The sequence below is a fragment of the Cupressus sempervirens genome, chromosome 2 (assembly GCF_028749045.1).
Source record: "Cupressus sempervirens isolate cs-2001-9-10 chromosome 2, ASM2874904v1, whole genome shotgun sequence".
NCBI lineage: Eukaryota > Viridiplantae > Streptophyta > Pinopsida > Cupressales > Cupressaceae > Cupressus > Cupressus sempervirens.
In genome coordinates, this window is record NC_143119.1 from 99,301,111 (window position 1) to 99,315,078 (window position 13,968).

A 13,968-nucleotide genomic window follows, 5' to 3' on the forward strand; every position below is an offset into this window, starting at 1 on the left:
CTTCCAGGTTATCGCGTATATTTGACTATTGTTCAAAAAGGAAAAAAATGATTTCACATAAATTAGTTAAAATGCTATAAAATTATTCTTATTATTTTAGATTTTAAAAATATTTAAAAATGTACTTATAAATTACATTATTATAATTTTTGTTTTTAGAAACTTATGTAAAGATTAATAATAGCTCACATAATTAACATTAAAATACTTATGTCTTACATTTATTTTATATATTTTAGAGCTTGTATTTAAGTTTCATATTGGCTCACATTAATAAAAGAGATACATATTACCATTTTCATGTAAAAAATTTATTGTTACTTTCATTAAAATGTGAATTAGCACTTGAGCACTCAATTTCATTGAATATTAGAACAAAATATTGGAAATTAAGAAACAACTTTTGGAATTTATCAAGATATATAAATTTTGAAAATTAAAGCACATCTCTAATATATAAACTATCTATATATTTTCATTGGGAAAATTCCCAAGACAAGAATTTGTAAATTTAAAATGAAATTTATAGATTAATGATAATATAAAATATAATTGAAAAATAATGCTCCTTTTAAAAACTTAAGTTTCACCAACCGCCTTCAACTATGGCTAAAAAGGTTGATGGAACAAAAGTATATAAAGATAAATTAACATAAATCTATTTCATAAAATTGTCCATTTCATAAGTAACTTACATTGCAAATAAACAACAAATATCTAAACCCCTTTATTTAAAACTAATTAGTTAGGTTTGCTCCTTTAAAAATAAAATGTTTTAAACAATAAAGATAAAAGATAGATATGAAAAAAACATTATTTGAAAAGAGCAATAAATTTTGTTTAAACAAATTACTCAAAAATGTTACAAATATAGTACAATAAAAAAATTATTAATGATTTTACAAATCAAAGATTTTAAAATTGAAAAATTATATTAATATAATTATATAATACATCTTAAAATAATTTATATATTATGTTCCTAATAATATAACTAAACTAACAAAGCGATAAAAAAAATAGTAATAAAATAACAAATTAAAATACATATCGTACAAAGAGGGAAACTCTGTTTAAACCATTAAAATTATAGCTGACGTAGTTACAAAGGAGATCGGGTATAGCGTTGACGATGCCCGCACGTAGGAGGCTAGATGGATCCGGCATGATGGGGATGGCATAACGATGGGGCATGGCGGGGGCATACCCGAGGCAGTCGATCCTCCTGCCTGGGTAGTCGTTGCCCAGTGACACTACATCTAAGCGTACTACCAATCAGACATGTGTGTGTGATGGGTATTTTGAAGAGGTGTGGAATTTAAGTGGAGAATTTTTTAAGCTCTTTTAATGAAGTACATAAGGTCAAATGATAAAGAGTGCAAGAGCGTAGAATGCATTGTTCAAGAATAAAATTGTAGAAAATTTCAGAGAAAGTAGAATCTCTTGTAAGATTTTCTACATTTAATTGGCGCATATAATAAATATGGTTATTTAATTTAATTATTAAACTAAATATAAAGATAGCATATGGTTATTTAATTTAATTATTAAACTAAATATAAAAATAACATGTGAATAAAATAAAATAATTAACCTTCATCAAGTGTTGTGTCTTATGAACTGTTCATTACAAAGTTTCTTAAGCTCATCAATTGATAAGTAGGAGATATTTTTCATAGCAAGTCAAATTGTGATATTGGTATTAGGGTTCAACTGTCTAATTTTTGAGTCAAACTCACTAACCCGTGTTTCATGAGTAGTGACTTACACAAGCACATCTCTCATGACAATGAATGCAAAACTTAACACACATTGGATCTAGGTGATGCTCATAGAGGTGAACCATTGAGACTTCCCAGGAGGTCATCCATCCCAGTACCACTCCATCTCGAGAATGCTTAACTACAAAGTTTCCTCCATGTTTAAACCCACTTTGCAAACCCACAACCCCCCCCATTCATTCAAAATATTTCTAACACTGTATATCATCATCGAATGAGGTGAGAGGGACATCTTTTATAGTGATTTTAGAACAAAAATCGAGAAGGGTCATCTCAGGAGAAATAATTATAAAATCCAAAATGGGCATGTGATCTGAGAGAAAATAAATCAGGTAAGGGATGGACTCATTCCTTACTAGGGTTTGAGGATTAGGTCATCCCTTACCTAGGGATCAAAGATGACCTTAACCCTTACTCCACAAAATTTGAGCCTCAGGTTACACACTAGGATCTCGGGGATGGAAAGATAACGACCAAAAAAGAAGAAAAATGTTGAGAACAAGAGAAATTAGAGAATAAGTGCATTCATGGGCCTAGGATATCACAAATGGGAGGGGTATAAGGTCTTACAATGCAAGTGCTTCTATTTTAAGACCTTACATTAGTTATCCTTCACTTTAGCAAAAGTATGAGTCAAATTCAAATTCATGATAAAGTAGATCAAAAGTATAAGGTAATCTTGTCAAGACTAAGGAGACAAGGAAACAATAAAGAACCTAGTAGACTTTATTCCTCATCAAGTCCAAAATCAAGACAATGAAGTCATCACTAATGAAAACTAAAAACAATGATAGTGTGGTTTTCTCACGTAGTAAGTTTTTTTTGTCTCAGAATAAATCACACCAAAGGTATGCTGCACCAAAAGATAGAATTGATAGTCTACCAAGTGTGTGTGGAATGAAATTCAACCCGTCAATGATGCTCCTTGAGAGGCACCAATTACCAAAGGGAATTCCAAAATGATGATCTAGGCATAAGGATGTAGATATCCTTAAGGGATTGGAAAATGCATATGTAGGGGATCAAGCCTCAAGGATTGTCAATAATCCAAGGAGGGATCCAAATTTGTAGGGATCAAGCCTTACAAACTATTAGTAGTCAAATAAGAGATTGGCATATGAAAAATATCATTGTGTGTGTGTGTGTGTGTGTGTGTGTGTGTGTGTGTGTGTGTGTGTGTGTGTGTGTGTGTGTGTGAGAGAGAGAGAGAGAGAGAGAGAATGTGAGTGGAGTCTATGTCCCATGCTAACGCGATTGGTAATGCCTCAATAGAAGAAATGACTTTAACAGGGCATATATATACATCTAGAGACATTTCCATTGTGAAATACCTCTAAGAAAGGACATATCAAGGGAAATAAGCACATCAAAAATAAGATCTCAAAAGGGATCTACCAACTTTGGGCTCAATATGAACATATGAAAAAATATGTCTTATAGGAAATCGCATCATTCCCCAAAGGAATTAGATCTACGATGCAATGGAGAAAATACATGTAAGATTTACAAAGAAGAGTCTTTTGGGGTTGACATCATAGAGACCCAAAAGAATTCAATGCTACCACATGTCACAATATTCCAAGAAAACTACAAAAGGCATATTTATGAATAATGACACATGTAAAACACAAAATGTAAACAACATAACAGAGAGACAAGGATCATCTAAAGTAATAAAGAGAAAGAATATAATAGGCAAAACATTATGAGGGCAACACATTACAATAGGAAAACACATAAAGACCACTGCAAGGATTATACAAAAATGCTAGGTAAATATTTATGATACTATTAGTGATTGATAATTGTTGAAAAAGAATTTTTCCAGTAAATCATGATCAATTTTAATAGTCTCATATAAACCATCACAATCACTAGCATGTATATTGTTAGCATAAATAACATCATCAATAGTATCTTCTTTACCTAGATTAATCATTATTGAATCTAAGATACACATATTATCATTATAAAAACTCACATTATTAACAATCTTAGACATAAGATGATCAAAGAGATGCTAAGTAGGAGGTATATGAGATGATGAAGTATTTTGGGAATCAAGTGTTCAACCCTTAGACCTAGGTTGGAATTATTTATGATGATCACAAGAAGATCAACTACACTTTCTTTTGGAAGATACTTGAGGTGGGGTAGGTTCAAATTGTTGGAAATAGAAGATAAATTATTTAGTTAGGAGTGTTGCAAAGATGTTGAATTGATAGCTTTTTGTAATTGATGTCAACACATGTTCTTTGCTTCATGACAAACTCAAGTTCTGTATGGCGTTGGCTACTTATCAGTTAAGACAATATAGTGGTTGATAAGTTTGGGTATGTGAACTTACATTTATTTAGAAGAATGAGTGTGGACATCATATCTATGTTCATTGTACTTTATGTGATATTCTGGTTGAGTTAGAGTTTATTTTATGAATAGTGGCAAAAAACTAGTGTTCATGAAAATGCGACAAAGTCAATTAAATTTTTTTTACTATATCTTGATGGTGAGAAGTAATTGATTCTAAAGAAAATGAAATATGGTAGAAGATATGTTCATGCATATATGTTTCAATTTCTAATTTATTTTTTTTATTTTAGAAAGATTGTTGATGGGTAACATGCAATGTATTTCACTAGCTGAGGACTAGGTTGTTATAGCATGTGAATTATCATTGGAAAATGTTACATTCTTATTGTATCATGTGGGACACTTCATGCAATATTTTTATAGATGCATATGAAGGCATGTATTCCTTAGCATGGTCTTATATAAATAATTGTACATTTGGAAAGCCCTAATAAGCCTACCCAAATAATTATTTGTAATGAGTATAAAGGAAAGTTAATTTCCTTGATTAAGATGTTTGTATGGGATGTATAGATATGATCATTGATGTTTGATTATTATAGAAGTGTAACTAAGTTGTTTGGAATCTTGTGAAGAGGCATAAGTGGAATCTATCATTCCTAGTGGGCCTCAAAGGAACTAGTTTGGCAAGTTGTAGATTAGTCAGCTTGTGCTTATTAGATATGTTATCCTAAAATATCTATCTTTCACTTTTGTCAGAGAATTTTGATAGTCGGTCTACTTTATCTCATCAACATTTAATAGAGTTATAACCCGTAACAAGGTTTCAAGGTCTCCTAATAGGAATTTGTTCTTTAACAAGGACTATTGTACTAAATGCACCACATCTGACTCTCAACAGTGTAACATCATTTCACAAGGAACTTAAATATTAGCACTATTTTGTGGGTGTCATCACCATTGGGGTTTTTTCCTTTGATCAAGAGTTTTCCTTGAAAATAAAAATTAGAGTGTAATGGTGTAAAATTTCTTATCGTTGTTCTTCACTATAATATTTTTTGGTGATTAGTTTTATGAGTTTGGATTTAATCATATTTTTTCACAAGTGACTCACTCCCCCTATTGTGGTCATCAACTTTACTTCTTAACCATTAGTATATGATCATCTGATCCTCTTTAAGAAGGAATATTAGAAACTTAAAGGAATATATAATTACTTATAGGAAAGCAAGTCCTAAACTTGATGGTGACAACTATGACAACTAGAAGAACAAGATGAGAACATATTTGGTGTGTATGCAAACTAACCATTAGATGATCATGAAGGAGAGGACTAATGCCAAAATTGGAAGTCATATATCTTAATGCATAGATGATTAAAAGAAGCAACTCTAGTACAACATGATTGCAAGAGAAGCACTAATTATCGCACTATCTGAAGCAAAATTTACAAAGGTAAAAGAAATTGATTTAGCACATGATATTTGGACTAAGTTAGAAAAGTTGTATTACAGAATTGGAAAGATAGATTGGAGGAGGCTAGAATGTAGGAAGATGAAACCATCAGAGCCTATACACTAAGAATCATAGAGACTCTAACATGGATAAAAGGCAAGGGGGGAGTATACATATGGATAGTATATCTTTGACACAGTTATTTATCTAAAATTGAAATCTCATTTAAGGATAGTGTACATAAGGATAAAAGGGTACTAACAAAGAGTGCAAGCACCAGTAGAAAAAATATTGGAGTTTATGCCAATGATCAAGTAGAAATTAAAGAAGAATAAAGAATGATGGATGAACTTAATGCTTTGATCATGAAGAGAGAACAAAGAGGTGAGGGAATATTTAAAGGAAATTTACCTTTAGTTTATTACTTATGCAAAAAAATTAGTCATTTTTCATCAAGATATCCTAAAAGAGGATCTACGTATTGGTATCTCTAAATCTTGTTGTATATTAGTGTCAAACACTTAGTCATATATAAGGAAGAGTTAGTTGGTCATCATGGATTCATATATAGACTTGTAAATAAACATGTAGGTGTTGATCTATATAAGAGTCGAGCAAGTCTTTGAATGCAGTATTTTTAGTACAAGTTGAGCCTAGTGAATGTTGCACAAATAGAGCACATTGATGCCAAGTTTTATAGAAGGTGCTGAGTAAAGTTAAGAATGAGCTACAACAATAAGAAGAGTTATGACCAAGCATTAGAAATAGTATGTACTGAGCAACACAGAGTTGACATTAAAGTTAGAAATAGTACAAACTTTGAGATAAACCATTTCAAGCTGATAGAGACATGACATTTAATATTTGTAGATTTTGTTACATGTTTATGATGTGGATCACAAATCCCTATAAGCGGTGAATAACCAATCAGAGGAAAAGGAAAGAGTCTAGAAAACTCTTTAGAAATTGTTATATAAATGAATCAAAATCCTATTTCATATAGAAGGAGAATGTGTGAGAAAGATATGTGTGCGATCATATAGCAAATCAAAGTGTTGAAGTGCAAACATTGTGAAGAAGGAAAAAGAGTTAAGTTTTGATATTGCGTGTAAGAGAGAAGTTGTGAAGAATAGAGAAAACAACCTTATGAAGTAGTAAAGGACAAAGAAAAGATATATCAAATTATAATTCATGAGAGGAGATTCATAATTAGTAGTAGAGTGTAGACCAAAGGGTCAAGTACTAAATCATAACTGAGTCCAGGATAATCTCTTAACAGAGCAGTTTTAACATACCTTTGCAAATCTCTTAACCGAGTCCTTAATTTATTGTAAGTGTAAAATCCTCTCACAAGGTAAGACCTAACAATCTTAATGGCCTTTAATAGGGTAGACCCCTCACAGGGTAGATCATCTGATATGATCAAAATTGTAACCCTAATAGGTTAACTTTATTACTATAGTAATGAAGATTTGTGGGTGTCATCCCCACTCCAATTTCACCTTCACTTTGGAGGGTTTATGGGTAACCAAATATTTGTGTTATGTGTTTATATTTCATGCATGTGATTTTTAGTTAAATCTACACATTACAACATTCAATTTTATAAATTGTTTTATGCATGAATTAGATATGAGATGGAAAATGTAGTGAATACAATAAAGTTGTTTTAAGGGATAAAAGTTTTAGAGATCCTGGTTCACCCCCCTCCCCTCTCAGTATCTTGTTTCCTAGTTAAGACTTCCAACAATTAGTATCAAAGTATTGATTCTCTTAAGAAAGTCTAACAACTTGGGAGTTCAGATCTTGGAGATGGAGGCTTTCAAATTGGGAAAGATTATTGACAATCAAGTGATTGACATCCATCTCATACTGCAACAACTTGAGGTAGCAAGACATGAACTAAGGAAATCTTTGAAAAAGAGAAATTGGATATGTCCATTTAGCTATATGACATAAACTATAGAGAAGTTGATACTCAAGGACTCTTTTACACTAGAAATTCAAATGAGAATGATGTAGTCGTTGTATATCTACTTAAGAAGAATAGTATCCTACATGAAGAAGTCAAAGGATTAAAGAGAGAACATGAAATTCAGTTAGTAATGCTATGTGAAGTGATCAAACAAAAGAAAAAAGTTGAAGAAGACAAGGTTGTGGCTGAGGAAGACAAAAGACAAATGACTATTAGACTTGAAGAAAGGTCGTTTGATGTGCAAAAGCTTACAAAAACTCAACTAGACATGATGAATTAATTGATGCTTGTAAATCAAGAGTTAAATAGGAAGGACATAAAAATAGCAAATCTGAGATCACAGACTAATCTATTGAAGAATTATTTGAAGCCTAAGAAAGAACTTGTGGAAAGGTTGAACAAGCCCAATGAAGCAATAAAGTACCTTGAAGAACTGATGAAATCACCTAGCTCATCTAGTAAAACTTCTCGACAAGAACATATAAAGAAACATTTATCTATTAAAGAAGGAGAATTACCCAAGAGAGGGGAGATGAGGAATGCAAAGTCAAAAGGCAAGCCTACATGCTATCATTGTGGAAAACTTGGTCATATTGCAAACATGTATAGAAGAAAAAATGGTATGCAAAACCCTAAACCTAAGTTTCCTGAATATTATTTTAGTGCTGGAAGAAAGGACATCAAATGCATAAGTCTAGATTAAGAATGAAGAATACATCTATTGCACCTAGATTTGAAGGTTATTATTACAATTGTCAAAAGTTTGGACATAGAGAACATGAATGCAACTTGTAGGCAAAACCCTATTGGACAAACATGAATGCACCTAAGAAATTTTGTTCTAATTGTCACAAGATTGGACATGTGAATAAGAATTGCAGGACCCAATCACTAGTACCAAAAAGAACACAACAAGTTTAAAGGCAAAGTGGGTGCTTGACAAACAAAGAAGGAGATGAATCAAACCTGGAAGAAAAAGGTGGAAGCTATAGGTAGTGGAATAAATGAAATTAAGGTTTCCCTATCCAATGGAGAAGGTGATGACACCACTTCAAACTAATCAAAAAAAAATGTAAGGAACTATATATTTAATGATTTATCTTACATCAATTCCTAACATAAAATGTGCTAAAGTTCATATCTACATAAGAAAAGATGCATAAGAAAAAAATTATGAAAAGAATAGTGCAAAAGAATCATTTATGCAATGGGTGTCAAACATCAGTAAAAATTGTCTATATTGATTGAGCATTGTAATATGGACCAAGTACTTCAATGCCAAATTGATGTATAGGACGAGTTAGATGGAATAGACCAAGTTTTATAGTGAAGACCAAATTCAAAGGCACAATATCGACTGAGACAATTGGATTCCACCTAATAGTGAATACAACATTAATGAAGATCCTAATTCGAGCAAATGAGAGTATATATTGAAAATTTGAAGGTATTTTACACACCTTGAATTCAAATTTTGAGCTCACACAGAGCAATTTGAGTGATAGAGCAATTTGCAAAAGTGATTTTAAGGCGAAAGTTTGATCGAGTGAAGATTTAAGTTATGCTAAGTTGTTCATACGAAAATGTTTCAAAATACTAATGAGGGAGTATGGTATATTCATCATGTGTAGGAAAGAATCAAGGAGTAGAGGTAAGTAAAGTTCAATTGGTGAGGAATGACATTTGTCCACCAAAATTTCATGTTATTCTTGAGATTTCTATGAGAGGCAATCCAATGGGTGCATTATTATCAATACCACCTAAAGTCATTATGATCCATGATGTATGAAGTTGTTACATGTGTAAGATTGGAGAAGTTGGTGATTATGAGATTCATGAGGCATATGAAAAGTTGTGTGATGAAGGAATATTGAAAGATGAATTTAAAGTTGTTGAAAGGAAAGGGTTAACTCATGCCCTAGATTTTCCAAGGAATTTCAAGATTGAATGGATTAAAGCATTGCTAAGAAGAATTCATGATATGAAGTTATGGCTAGATAATGGACCTATTGAGATTAAAAGAAGAAGACAATTCTAAATGTTATTGGGTATCCAATATTGGACAAGAAGAAGACTGTGTATTGTTTGAGCCAAGAATAAATTAAGGCTAACACAAATGTTGAATGGAATGGATGAGGGTTTTCCATCTCTACCATAATTGATCTAATGATTGAGTTTACACTAAATAAATCAAATCTTTGATTCTTATACTTGCTTAAATAAGAAACAATTTTCAGTTGCAAAGCAATTCTCCTGTTATCAAAATCTAACAAGTCATTAGCAACATCATACATTTTTTCAATTTGGTCATGGGAAGACCTTATAATTGAATAACATAGAAGGGTGATTTCTTTCTCCCTTTTTCCCCACTTATTAACAATAGGCTTGAGGGTTTCATCATGGGTTTTTAGTTCCTCCCATACACTTGTTACTCTTGTCAATTGATCATAGAACAAGGGCCGTTCAATTTTATCTACTAAATACATTAGAGCCTTTCTAAGCTTATCCTCATATTGCATATTTAACTCTACATGTAAGGCCCATAGCTTGCTTTTCTCTTCCTCAAAATCCTCAGCTATGTAATATTCTAGCCTTTGAGGTGTGTCTGGTATTTCTACAAGGGGTGTGGATTTAAAAGGTTCCACTGGAAGACAGGGGTATGTTATTCTTGGCTTGGTGGACTTCCCCATTAGCTTATCTTCAAGTTTAATTCTCCTTTTTACCTCCTTATTATAGGCCTCAAGAATTGTCTCATATTTATTCTGCAACTCAAACATATCTTGTTTTTCCTTTCTAGCAGTGGCCAAAAGAAATTTGGATGAATCCACTACTGCCTGCACATGTGGGGTATTAGAAACCCTTCTTACAATTATGTTTCCCATCAATCCAAACTCATGATTTTGATGGTGTGTCTCTAGATCCTCTTGTTAATGACCAACTAACCAATGCAACTTGATCCTCAACAAATGCAGTGCCCCTGAAATCCTTTTTATTGTGATCTTGCAAATTCAATTTATTTGAAATTGAACTAAAAACTAAGGCATCAACAATATCCCAATTTGGTAACAATAAAATGTTAGATGCCTTCACCATTTGCCTCCCCTCCTCGGGGCTTATATTCTGAAATTCTTTCATCATTTCTTCTTTTGTTTGTTTCTGGATGGAAGTTTCATCCATTTCTGGATGCTCTATTTTTAAGCTTTTGCATCTCTCTTAAAAAATATCCATGTTTTCCCTCCATGAAAACTGCTAGAAAGCCCTAGATCTCACGAATTTGTCATCTGCCAAAAATTGATGACTTGCCTGTTCTAACATAGGGTCCAATTCCCTGCCTCTATAGTCTACTATTGTTAGATCCAAACTTGGTAGGGGAGGTTCTGGAGGGTTTCCCTCATCTAATTCCGCTTGAGTAATAAAGATACCTCCCTATGATCCCATATGTTCAATCTGCTCACCAGTGAGTTGTTCTTCTCCAATCCTCAAAGGGGATTGAGTGGGTGAATATTCCTCAACTTGAGGCCCCTCTTCTTTCATTACCTTCTGCCTCTTGGGACTAGGTTCATCAGGTCTCTTCTCTTGGGCTACACTGGTGGATCCCATTATTTTCTTGCCCTTATCTACAAAAGCCCTTTTATTTTGAATTATAGTGTAACCGGGCTTCTTTTGTACAATTATCTGACTAGCTCCTAAATTAGGAGTGAAAGCCAAACTCCTCATGACCTCTCTGGCCTTATTAGGATAAGAATCAATAAAAAAATTTTCTTCTCATTCATAGCTTCCATTATTTCAGGGAAGTTACTCATGAGCTTATTTATTTTGTTAGCCTCTGTATTAGCATTATCTAGAGGACTATATTTCTGATCAAAATAATGAATGAATTCTAGGACCCAAGAATAAACTCTCCATTTTATTTTTTAGTTTCCTGCTCCTACAATGAGAATTCATTCCTTATAATGTCCTCTAGATAATATGAATCATGTTTAACCTATCCCAGCTTAATTCTATGCCTCAAGGTCTGATTAAAAAATCCCTCAAAATCACAAAAATGGGGATGGGAGATAGCCATCATATACTGATCCAAAATTTTACGCAAAAAGAGCCAACCCCCTTTGGTAATCACAAACTGATGGACCACTATGCAAGTAGGGAAAATTGACCCTAGTTGCCTTTTCAACAGAAATATTTCTTCTACTCCTCCTAATTGCCACAAAACTTTAGCCATTTCTACCTTCAAAGGTATTTGGTAAGGCAAGACATGAGGACTCCCTTTAAAACCATAGATTCTGAAAACTATAGAAACAGGGTAAGGAATGATATCTCCCTAATTATGTGAAACTTTCAAGTTATGGGGTTTGTCCATAGGCCTGAGGAGGTCTATTAATACCTTAGGGATTATGGGATTGTCTCTTAATATGAGACATCTCAATTTAGAAGCAAAATACCTATCAAATCTGACAAAATTGGCATTATTTACATCCCAAGTCATATTTGCACTCCACAACTAGACTGGCAATGCTTCCCCATTCTGCTCTCTGTTCAATTCCATCTCATTACCAAAATATGTCACCCCCTTGAAAAAGAACATATGCATCAATAGAGAATAGTGGCCAAAAGTTTTCTCCACTTTTCCCTTCACAATTCCAACTAAACCAGTATGAATTTCTTCAACCAAAAAGGAGACAAAATCAAAGATAACATCTACATCGAAAGAAGCAATCTGAACCATCATATACATAAGGCCAATGGGCATGAAATCTTGCTCATCCTCACCAAAAACATGGCACAGGGTCCTATATATTTCTACAGCCCAGGAAGTGAAAAGATTCTTCTTAAAAGGTTCCTTAGAGGCTGCGGTAATTACTGGGAGAGTTCCTATTGTACCAATGTGTGTCCTCAGTGCACCTCCCCTAATCACATCCTTCTTTGCTTTGTATTCATTTTCTAGTTCTGGCAGATTTATTGGCACATGGTAATCTAACAATGGTTCTAGGTGAAAAACCTCTCTAATTTCTTCAGGACTAATTGAGATCAAAGGCACACCATCATTACTTCTTACCACCCTAATAGCTTGGTCATAATTCTTGACAATGGCTTCAAGCAAATCATAATCCATGAAAACACTTGGGACTACTAGCTTTACCAAATCAAAATTTCAAACATTAGCATGCGGGGCAAACAAATTCCTCTCTGAAAACCACTTTTTAAACAAGACAAGACCAATTTGTGTAGTTGTTGCATCCTTAACCCAGTTCCCCTTGTCATATAGGCCATCAACAATCTTAAGCCTAGGGTTTAAGGAAATTAACCTTTTAACTTGTGCAAGCTCGGTGGTGGATTCTGGGAGTAATTCTAGCAAATCATCATGGACATTTCTATCCATATACTTAATTTTCCCAAAAAATGCTTTCTTAGGAGGCATCTTGATCGTAATAATAGGAACTAGAATGCTACAGATGTTGTATATGAGTACTTACTTGACTTGCTAGAATTTTTCTTCTTTGAACCTCTGCAATTGCTCTCGAACAGATGAGGAATTGGTTCACGTCCATGCCAGGCTAAACATAATATGATCAATAGGCTCTTGTGCTCAGAAAATGTGAAATCTTTGTTTGCATGAGACTGGAACTAATGAAATCTCCTATATTATACTCTATTTTTCCCACACGTGAAGCTTTCATTCATCATAAATGCATAGAATAGAAAAACAAAGTGGCATCACACTTTCTTTTAAATTTGTGCCATTGATCCTTGAAAAATCCTACGATCCAGGAATGAAAACTAGGCTGACTCACTTTTCTTCTCAACACATTGGTAGTCAAACCAATAAACTACTTCCATCTATACCTTTCCTTTAATGTTGGCATTTCAATCTAGGCCCATTGATGACTGGGGACATGTGTCATCAAGTCACTACATCATTATGCATAACTTTCGAGCATCTTGCTATAGCGAGATAGTGATAACCACTGATTTTGCTTTGATTGTGTGGCAAACATTTGAAACAACTCTTAAGAGAATAATGGTGGGCCCCTCATTTGCTAACTCGCTATACATAATATTTGCACATCTTTTCATAGCGAGTTAGCGAGTATCATTGATCCATGCTTGATCTGATGATTAGAATTCTTTGCATATTTTCTGCATGGGGAGCAGGTCTAGGTTACCATTGGTGCTGGGATGGTTTGACATGTAATCACATATATATATTATTTTAAACCTTTAGTGACATCACACATCCTCGGCCTTGCTGTGTTTTCTATTTTTAGGCGGGTCGCTACATCGCTACTGATAAAATTACTAACTTTCTAGCTAGTGATATAGCGAGTTCTAACAAATTTAGAATTTTTGGCTTATAAATGCTTAGTAGGATGCCACCGTGTCGTTTGATCTGCATAACTCAGCTTTGTCAAGTCACTCATTCAGGGCCCACCTTTGAAGATTTCCTAT